The following is a 10,840-nucleotide window of genomic DNA, read 5'->3' on the forward strand; positions in this document are numbered from 1 at the left end:
AGGGCCAAGAAAAATACAGGTAAAGTGAGACAAGGTCTGCAGGAATGTTAATATGTGCATATTCCGTTACAGTCAGGGCAGAGATTCCTTATCAGTTACAATCAGGGCAGAGATTCCTCAGAGCGAAAGTAGAAAAACTGATTAGTTAATGTGTTTTCTACTTTACTGGTACACATCAGGTAAAATAAACCAACTAGTCTTACATGTACCCGCGTTCATAGATCTCAAACAAAACAAAACAAAACAAAACAAAAAAAGAGGTTGAGTGGAAAGGCAGCTGAAAGGAAAGCCCAGAGAGGTGAAGTAACAGCTTGAGGTTGTAGCCATCCCTGCATTCCTTCAAGCTGCAGAGCTCCAGCAGCAGACCCAGGATTCAAATCCAGGTGTTTCTGGCTCTGGAGCTGGGCTCGAATTTAGGGCATTACTTTTTTCTTCCATTTCACACTGGACACAGATCTGGCCCTCAAGAATAGGAGATAAAGCACGTGCATAAATGGCTCATTGTGTTCTGTCTTTCTAAGGACACAGGAGGTTGAGGCAGGCTGCGGGCAGGGCTTCAGAGCTGCACAGGCAGGGGGCATGGGTGGGCGTGGCTGCGTCTTGGAGGCTGAGCCGCTGGCTGTGTCCCTGAGCTGAGCTGAGTGAGTACTCTGGGCACTCCCGGCAGAGGGTAGCAGCACGAGCAAAGGCCTGGAGGCTAAAAATAGCTTGTGGGCAGGGGAGCTACCAGCAGTTCAGTGCTTCTGGAGTTTAAAGAGCCTGGCGAGAATCATGTCAGATGAGGCCGGTCCATGATGAGGAGGGTGGATTTTATCTTTAGAGACCGCATAGAGTGAGGATATAATTGCTCTGTAACAAGCATAAACTGATGGTCTGGGACGCCCTTGTCATAGGCAGCCCCTGGAGAGTCCCTCATCATAGCCAGCCCCTGGAGAGTCGTAAGTAGGATGTGACATAACCAGATTTGTGCTTTAGGAAGGTTGCTGGCTGCAGAGCTGATTGGATGCATTTTTATTTGAAAAGATAAAACATACTCAACGTAAAGAATTTGGACAGTAGGAGGAGTATGGGAAGAGTATACAGCAGCAAGCAAGGTCCCTCCTCATCCTTGTCCCCAAATCCCCCTTCTCAGAAGCAGCAATCACTGTCACCATTTTCAGTGTTTTTTGTTGTTGTTGTTGTTTGTTTGTTTGTTTAGATAGAGTCTCGCTCTGTTGTCTAGGCTGGAGTACATTGGCATGATCTCGGCTCACTGCAACCTTCGCCTCCTGGGTTCAAGTGAGTCTCCTGCCTCAGCCTCCCAGGTAGCTGGGATTACAGGCATGCACCACCATGCCCAGCTAATTTTAGTATTTTTAGTAGAGACAGAGTTTTCTCATGTTGGCCAGACTGGTCTTGAACTCCTGATCTGAGGTGATCCACCTGCCTCGGCCTCCCAAAATGCTGGGATTACAGGCATGAGCCACTGCGCCCGGTCAACCCAGTGTTTTATTCTAGAGACAATCTGAATGTGTGTGTGTGTATGTATATATACATATTCCCTTTAACGCAGGTGCCATGCATTAGATACACTATTCTATACCTAGCTTTTTATTTATAGGCCTTGTAAGTCTTTCCACATTGATACATGGAGCTGCCACAATCTTTTCATTGCCTGTTAAATGTTCCATGGATCTAGAAGACCGTATTCAACTTCTTCCCCATAGATGGACATTGAGGTTGTTTGTAATTTCTTGCGTTACAATCAATGGTGCAATTCATATGCTCATATCTAGGGATGAGTACATGGAGTGAGTTCCCTGAAGTGGGGTTGCTGAGTCAAAGTGCATATATACATTTGTAATTTTGATAAATATTGTCAAACCATCTTCCTTAGGAGGGGAGTTCATTCTATGCTCCCATTCTTGTGCATGAGGATATTAGTTGTGGCAGAAATGCTTTGAGTCCTGGATGATGGGGCCAGGTGGATTATTGGATTGGAGGTAGGGAGAGTGAACAGTGATTACTACAAGAGTCTGGAAGAGAGATGGTGAAGGTCTTACCTAAGGCAGTCATGGTGGTGGGTAGCCAGGAGGCAAGGATTTGGAGAACTGTATCAGGAAGGAAGGTTGCTTTGAGGTATGGGATGGGGCTGGTGGGGAGCTAGGTAGAGTAATGCGAGTGGGGAGTAGCAGGGGCAGTTGGAGGAGAGCTAGGTGGAGACACCAGCAGTTGGGTGCATGGTCTGAAGCTAAGGAGAAGCTCTAGGCTGGAGAAGCTTGAGAGTAGGTAGGAGGTGTGGCCTTGAGCTCCAAGGGGTGGCCTGGTAGAGCAGCACTGAGGGAGAGGGCTGGCTGGGACTGAGCTGGGGCAAGCCAGGTGCCCAGGATGCAAACGTAAGCAGGCCCTGCCCTACACACCCTGCAAGCCAGGGCCTCCTGATATTTTGCTGCCTGGTTGTCTGTCTTGCCTCACCCTTGTCCCAGCTCTGAAGGAGGCAGCCTTGGGATCAGCCATGGATTAAAGGAGCGGGCTGAGGGCAGAGGCTCAAAGGGAAGGAACAAAGAGGTAAAAGAATGTGTGGAGGGGAAGGTGTCCTGGAGGGCCAGGGTGTGCACTCCCAGGTTCATGGGAGAGAGGCAGGGAAGGACTAGAAAGTGTCCTCCATTAGATGTACCGATTAGGTGTCACTGACACCCTTAGTGAAGCTGTTTTAATAAAGCAACAGAGGCTTGGATAGTCTCTGACTCTATGAAACAGTAATAGAAAGTCAGGGTGTTTACTCATTGGCCGTATCCTAGCAACAGCGTGTTCTCAGCAAGGGTAAGTGTTCTAGAACGCGAGACCAAATTATACGAGAACATAACGTTCTAGAATGTCTGCATGCATTTGCCAGCCGATTTCTTACTCAGAGGTACTCAGGCATGGTTGAAAATTACCCCCTTTTCCTCTAAATTTGAAGGTAGTTGATGACAAGTATTTATTATGTTAACAGAACTTAAATGCTTGGCCAGGGTCACTTCCCCGAATTCAAAGTTAGCATGAGGGGGAAGAGGATTAAGAGCAGCGTCCCCGCAGGGAAAATGAGCTGTGAGTTGTACTTTGCCACCTTTTAAATCAAACATCGCTGACTGTTCTTCAGAATCACTGTGGGATTATTTGTTCTCCAGAGAATATGTGAACAATGCATTCCTTTCCCCCGTCTTTGGATCCTGCCCGTCAGTGGTGGCTTACTGGAGCAGCTTTTATTGATGCACAGAAAATTGGGGGAGGTCTTATTAGGCTTCTTCCTCCAATGCTGCCATTCCCATTTTGGGACCCTTTTGGGAACCCTGCACACTCACGGGGAGCCCTTGGCACTCTGTGCATGGCATTTTGTTCTGTTCCACCATCCCCCCCCAATAGCTGGGCATGATCTGGTCTCTGAGTGAGGCTGGGCGGGTTCCCTCAGTGGTGCTGTCTTGAACTCCAGAGCCCTTTGGACCCATCCTTCTGTCCAAGTCCTTCTAGCCAGCCCCCTTGGCCCAGCCAAAAGGCTCCCCTGAAGCAGCACCCAAGCATGAGCTTGTCCGGACTGCCCTGAGGCCGTCCTGCCGCCAGCTTCCTCGCAGGACACCCTGCTCGGTCTTTGGTCCCATTTCTGCCCAGCCCAAGACCTGATACCCAGTGGCTTCCTGAGGACGCGTGAATGTCTGATCCCAAGCTGCTGGCCTGGGCCCCACGTGTCCACACCACCGGTCAACTGTGAAAGGGCAAGATTTGTTTTGGGGAGCGAGTAAACTGGCATGGAGGAATAAAGAAGGGCAAGAGAGAGGGGTGCTAGAGGAGCTCACCTGCATTCAGGGGGCTCTCAGAGGAGCCCTGGCAGCCTGGGTGTGGGCTTAGGAAATAACTCAAGGTTGGAGCGGCAGTGGCGGAGCCAGCGGAGCGCCCCTGCCAGGGCCTTGTTGTTCAGGTGCGGAAGAGAGCCTGTGGATGCCTCCAGTTCTGCAAGAGCCTTCCCTGGCTGGCACCTGGGCTGACCCAGCAGATCCTCCTGTGGGTGCTGGAGGGTCTTCAGTCCTGATGTGAAGCACCACAGGAGCTGCACTCCGGGACCTGAGACCAGGCCGGTTTGGTCTGATGACTCAGTCAACGTTCAGGGCCTACAACCACTGACCTCCCACCCAGACACACACAAAGAACTCGTGCTCTGACCCTGGGGTACAGCTCACCTTTCCACATGTGCAGGCCGGGGCTTCCAGAGGCTTCCCAGTGTGCCTGCCCCAGGTCACATCTCCAGCAGGGGCAGCCCTGGGAAGGGAACACAGGCCTTTGACTCCAAGTGAGCTCCTTCATTCCAGGCGGCTTCAGGGCAGCTCCTGGGGGTGCTCGGAGGCTTGCTCTGCTCTTCCGTCTGGATGAATAAGATTCTGGAGAATCAAAGACGAGATCTGCAATTAAATTCTATTTTAAACAAGAAATGAAGACTCTGCTTAAAATAAGTTCTGTGGAGATATTTGAAATGTAATGTTAATGAAGGTACTGGGTATTTACTGAGAGCCAGATACTGTCGTAAGCTTGTTACAAGGTCCTGTATCCGCAGTCCTTAAAACAACTCCACGACATTGGCTCTGGAGAGGAAGCCAGATGGCTGCTGGCTTTTTCCTTACAGAGAAACACCTCCAGACACCTGGTTTGTGGCTCAGGACGCCAGAAAATGGTGCTCCTTTTGCACATCGGTAACTATTTCCATGTGGAATACTTCTGGAAACTGGAGATCATCAACAGGTTCTGCAAACAAAGCCTAGAGAACATTTCTGACCCTGCGCAGGGTGTTTTCCTCCCACTGCATTAGCCTGAGAACAGTCTCCTGTGTTCCTGCTGGAGGCTCGAGGGAGAACTAAGTTAGATATAACCATAGTAACTAACATGCAATTAACTGCAATCACTGCTAATCGCTGGGTTAGAATTTCCTCCTTAGAGTCTTAGAAGTGTACTGTAAGAAGCATATGTCCTACCTTGCAGGGGCTGTTCCTGGGGCTTTGGGACTGTGGCAACAGTGGCAGTTACTGTGGGGTGACCCCAGTCTCCATTCGAGAGCCCCTGGGTTCAGGGCCCAGCCTCCCACCTGGCGTGTGTGATCTCGGGCAAGTCACTTTCCTCCTGATCCCTCGGAGTTCCCCTATAAAAGGGGAATGATACTTCACGGCTACCTTGACTTCTTATAAGAATACAAAGAGTTAAAGCTTATGAAACACATATTGTAAGCAATATGTCAATGTCAGGGTTCCCTGCCTTACTCTTAGGTCCCAGGAAGTGAATTGTGGGTGGTGGAAGCTGGATGATAGATCTTTTGGTTTTTTTTTGAAGCTTTTTTATGATGGTGTATTAGTCTGTTCTCACGTTGCTATAAAGGACTACCTGAGACTGGGTAATTTATAAATAAAAGAGGTTCAATTGGCTAATGGTTCCATGGACTGTACAGGGAGCATTGCTGGGGAGGCCTCAGGAAATTTTAAATCATGGCAGGAGGCAAAGGGGAAGTAGGCACCTCCTACAAGGCTGCAGCAGGAGGAAGAGGGACAGGGAGAGGTGCTACACACTTTTAAACAGCCAGATCTCATGAGAACTCACTCACTATCATGACAACAGCAAGGGGAAAGTCTATCCTCCCAGACCAATTACCTCCCACCAGGCCCCTTCTCCAACACTGGGGATTACAATTTGATGTGAGATTTGGGCCGACATACAGACCCAAACAATATTCTGTTCCTGGCCGCTCCCAAATCTCATGTCCTCCGATTTCAAATACAATCATGTCTTCCCAATAGTCCCCTAAAGTCTTTTTTTTTGAAACTGAGTCTTGCTGTCTCACTCAGGCTGAAGTACAGTGGCCTGATCTTGGCTCACTGCAACCTCCACCTCCTGGGTTCAAGCAATTCTCCTGCCTCAGACTCCCAAGTAGCTGGGACTACAGGCACGTGCCACCACGTCAGGCTAATTTTTGCATTTTTAGTGGAGATATGGTTTCACCATGTTGGCCAGGCTGGTCTCAGACTCCTGACCTCAAGTGATCTACCCGACTCAGCCTCCCAAAATGCTGGGATTACAGACGTGAGCCACCATGCCTGGCCCCAAATTCTTAACTCATTCCAGCATTAACTCAGAAGTCCAAAGTCCAAACTCTCATCTGAGACAAAGCTAGTCCCCTCTGCCTATGAGCTTATAAAATAAAAAACAAGTTAGTTACTTCCAGGATACAATGAGGGTATAGGAATTGGGTAAATACTCACTTTCCAAAGGGGAGAAATTGGCCCAAATAAAGAGGCTGCAGGCCCCATGCAAGTCTGAAGCCCAGCAGGGCAGTTGTTAAATATTAAAGCTCCAAAATAATCTCCTTTGACTCCATGTCTCACATGCAAGCCACACTGATGCAAAGGGTGGGCTTTCAAGGCCTTAGGCAGCTCCATCTCTGTGGCTCCACACAGCTCAAATTCCATGGCTGATCTCAATGGCTGGCATTCAGTGCTAGCAGCTTTTCCAGGTGCATGGTGCAAGCTACCATTTTGGGGTCTGAAGGATGGTGGCCCTCTTCTCACAGCTCCACTAGGCAGTGCCCCATTGGGGACTCTGTGGGGGCTCCAACCCCACATTTTCCTCCCACACTGCCCTAGTAGAGGTTCTCCATGAGGGCTCCACCCCTACACCAGGCTTCTGCCTGGACACTCAGGCACTTCCATAGATCCTCTGAAATCTAGGCGGAGGTTCCCAAGTCTCAACTCTTGCCCTCTGCATACCTGCAGGCTTAACATCACATGGAAGCTGCCAAGGCTTATGGCTAGCACCCTCTGGAGTGATGCCTGACACATATCTGGGCCCCTTTTAGCCATGGTTAGAGCTGGAGTGGCTGAGACACAGGGTGCCATGTCCCAAGGTTGTGCAGGATAGTGGGGCCTTGGGCCTGGCCCATGAAACCATTCTTTTCTCCTAGGCCTCCAGGCCTGTGATGGGATGGGCTGCCATGAGGGTCTCTGAAATGCCTTTGAGACATTTTTCCCATTATGTTGGCCTTTAACATTCAGCTCCTCTTTACTTCTACAAATTTCTACAGCCAGCTTGAATTTCTCCCCAGAAGATGACTTTCTTTTCTACCACATGGTCAGGCTGAAAAGTTTTCAAACTTTTATCCTCTGTTTTTTTCCAAATGTAGGTTCCAATTTCAGATCATCTTTTTGCTCACACATATAAGCATATGCTGTTAGAAGCAGCCAGGCCACATCTTGAATGCTTTGCTGATTAGAAATTTCTTCTTCCAGATATCCTAAATCATCTCTCTCAAGTTCAAGGTTCCACAGATCTCTATGCAGGGGCCACAATGCCTCCCAACCTCTTTGTTAATGCATAACAAAAGTGATCTTTGCTCCAGTTCCCAGTAAGTTCCTCATCTCTATCTGAGACCACCTCAGCCTGAACTTTATTGTCCATATCACTATCAGCATTTTGGTCACAACAATTTAACAAGTCTCTAGGAAGTTCCAGACTTTCCCGCATTTTCCTGTTTTATTCTGAGCCCTCCAAACTGTTACAACCTCTGCTTGTTACCCAGTTCCAAAGTTGCTTCCTTTTCAGGTATCTTTATAGCAATGCCCTACCTCCTGGTATCAATTTTCTATATTAGTCTGTTCTTGCTTTGCTATAAAGAACTACCTGAGACTGGGTAATTTATAAAGAAAAGAGGTTTAATAGGCTCCAGGTTCCACAGGCTGTACAGACAACATGGCTGGTGAGGCCTTGGGAAACTTATAATCATGGCAGAAGGCAAACAGGAAGCAGGCACATCCTACCTGGCTGGAGCAGGAAGAAGAAGGATGGGGGGAGGTGCTACACACTTTTAAACAAGCAGTTCTCATAAGAACTCATTCACTATCATGAGAATAGCAAGGAGGAAATCCACCCCCATGATGCAATCACCTCCCACCAGGCTCCTCCTCCAACACAGGGGATTACAATTTGACATGAAATTTGGGCAGGGATACAGACCCAAAACATATCAGATGGTAAATTTCAAGCATAAATGAAAGTAGACAGAATAGAATAAGGGTATTCTATGTTCCCATCACCAATGACAACACTAACATCTGGCCAATCTTGTTTCATCCATTCCTTTTCAAAATTCACTTTCATTGAGAAATAATTTGTCAGGGGTGTGAATAGCTGGAGTCAACAATGTGGGAGGTAAAGGAATTTATTAAGACAGTTGTAGGTAAAGGAATGCAGATTTATTAAAGGGAAAGTACGTTGCAAGAAAGCAATGGGCAGCACAGCAGAGAAACGGCCATCTGCAAAGAGGCAGGGACTGATGGGAAGTTTCATAGGGGTTATACTGCTGGGGCTATATGCGGAGCAAGGTAGTTGTGCTAGTGGATTGTTTGTGTTTGGTCGTCTCTCAGAGCAATTGTTCTCCCCAACCTGGGACCCCTTCCTCATTGTTGCTTACTTATGAGGACTCCACTTTATATACAAATAATACACCTAAATGTAACTTTTGATGAATTTAGGCAAATTTAGATGCTCTTAAAGAAAATGTATTCTGACACTTGTTAAAACAGTGAGGAAGACTTTATTCAAGACCAATGCAATAGGGATCAACTCTGTCAGTAGGTGAGAGATCGAGCTCATCTCCTAATACAACAAGGAAAGGGGGGTTTTATAGCCAAGGAATGGGGTGTGGGCAAGGAGTGGATGGAAAATGACTAAGAGGAGTCATCAGCATAGGGGGATTCTTGCTAAAGGTAGGTCAGGGGACTTGATGTCAAAGGTGGGGAATGAAGAACTTGATTGGACATCAAGGGTGGTCACATGTGAAGGGTGGGGGGGATTCTTGCTAAACTGACTAAGCAGGAATCCTGCTAAGACTGCACAGAGCTATGCAGGCCGAAAGCATGAGGAGAGAAGAGGGCTCAGAAGAGGCTGAAAGAAATTTGGTCTAGAGGTGAGTCTGTCTACACTCATGTAATCACCACCACAATCAGATATTTACCATTTTCATCATTTCCAAACGGTCCATCATGCTCCTTCCTGCCGACTCTGTGGTTGCAGGGCTGGCCAGACCAGACCAGGGAATGAACACATCTTCTCAGGGTGCTTGGGAGATGAGGCGTGCTCCTCTCTGGATTTCTCATGCACTCTGAGGCTTTGATTACAGGCAGTGTGGTGTTCTCAGTGGGGACAAACAGAAGGAGGCTTTTTTTCCTTTCTTTTCTTTTCTTTCTTTTTTCTTTTCTTTTCTTTTCTTTTTTCTTTTTTTTTTTTTTTGAGATAGAGTCTTGCTCTGTTGCCCAGGCTGGAGTGTAGTTGTGTGATCTTGGCTCACTGCAACCTCCACCTCCCAGGTTCAAGTGATTCTCCTCCCTCAGCCTCTCGAGTAGCTAGGATTACAGGCACCCACCACCACTCCTGGCTAATTTTTATATTTTTAGTAGAGACGGGGTTTCGCCATGTTGGCCAGGCTTGTGTTGAACTCCTGACCTCAGGTGATCTGCCTGCCTCAGCCTCCCAAAGTGCTGGGATTACAGGTGTGAGCCACCGCCCCCGGCCACTCAATAACCTTTATCTTCCATGAGATTCCCCCCACATATTTACCTTATCACAATTTCCTGCCCCTAGAAACCCAAATGCCTAGTCCTTCTCTTGCTGCTTCTCTACAAATTATTACCTTTTGTTATTGTGAAAGGAAAAAAATCTCAGGATCCCCAAATCACTAAGCCAAAAGATAAATCAAGCTGGGAACTACGTCAGGCAAACCTGCCTCCCATTTTATTCCTAAATAAGATAGCTACAAAGATCAGAAACCTACATGCCTCCCTCACAGTTTACCCACAAGGGAATTCCTTGTGGGGCTCAAGATCTTTACCCTAAAACAGTCCTGTTGAATTTCACCCTGGCAATGTAAACTGTTAGCTCGTCTTCACAGGTGTGGGACAGAAAGTTATCCCTCTGCTTACCTGAGACAAATGCCTATCTGTTGCTTCCTCTGCCCTATTGTTTAACTGCAGATTCCCTGAGCCAGAGTAAATTGTGTATTCAGTGAAAGGCGAATCAAGTACTCAAAATAATGCAACTGGCTGAGCGCAGTGGCTCACACCTGTAATCCTAGCACTTTGGGGGGCTGAGGTGGGTGGATCACTTGAGTCCAGAAGTTCGAGACCAGCCTGAGTGGCATGGCAAAACCCTGTCTCTACTAAAAATACAAAAAATTAGCCTGGCATGGTGGCATGCACCTGTAGTCTTGGCTACTTAGGAGGCTGAGTTGGGAGGATCCCTTGAGCCTGGGAGATCAAGGCTGCAGTGAGCCATGATCACACCACTGCACTCCAGCCTGGGTGACAGAGCAAGACTCTTTCTCAAAAACAAAACAAAACAACAACAAAAAAACAATGCAACGTTTATCTCTTGTCTGCTTTGAGTTGTCCTGCCTTTCCGGGCCAAACCAATGTATATCTTACACATATTGATTGATGTCTCATGTCTCCCTAAAATGTATTAAAGTAAGCTGGGCTGGGCATGATGGCTCATGCCTGTAACCCCAGCACTTTGGGAGGCCGAGGCTGGTGGATCTCTTGAGGTCAGGAGTTCAAGACCAGCCTGGCCAACATGGCGAAACCCCATCTCTACTAAAAATACAAAAAACTTAGCTGGGCGTGGTGGTGCACACCTGTAGTCCCAGCTACTCAAGAGGCTGAGGCATGAGAATTGCTTGAACTTGGGAGGTGGAGGTTGCAGTAAGCCGAGATTGTGCCACTGCACTCCAGCCTGGGTGACAGAGCAAGGCTCTGTCTCCAAAAAAAAAAAAAAAAAAGCAAGCTGTGCCCTTACCATC

This window comes from Rhinopithecus bieti, unplaced genomic scaffold (assembly GCF_001698545.2).
Source record: "Rhinopithecus bieti isolate Rb0 unplaced genomic scaffold, ASM169854v2 scaffold_1530, whole genome shotgun sequence".
NCBI lineage: Eukaryota > Metazoa > Chordata > Mammalia > Primates > Cercopithecidae > Rhinopithecus > Rhinopithecus bieti.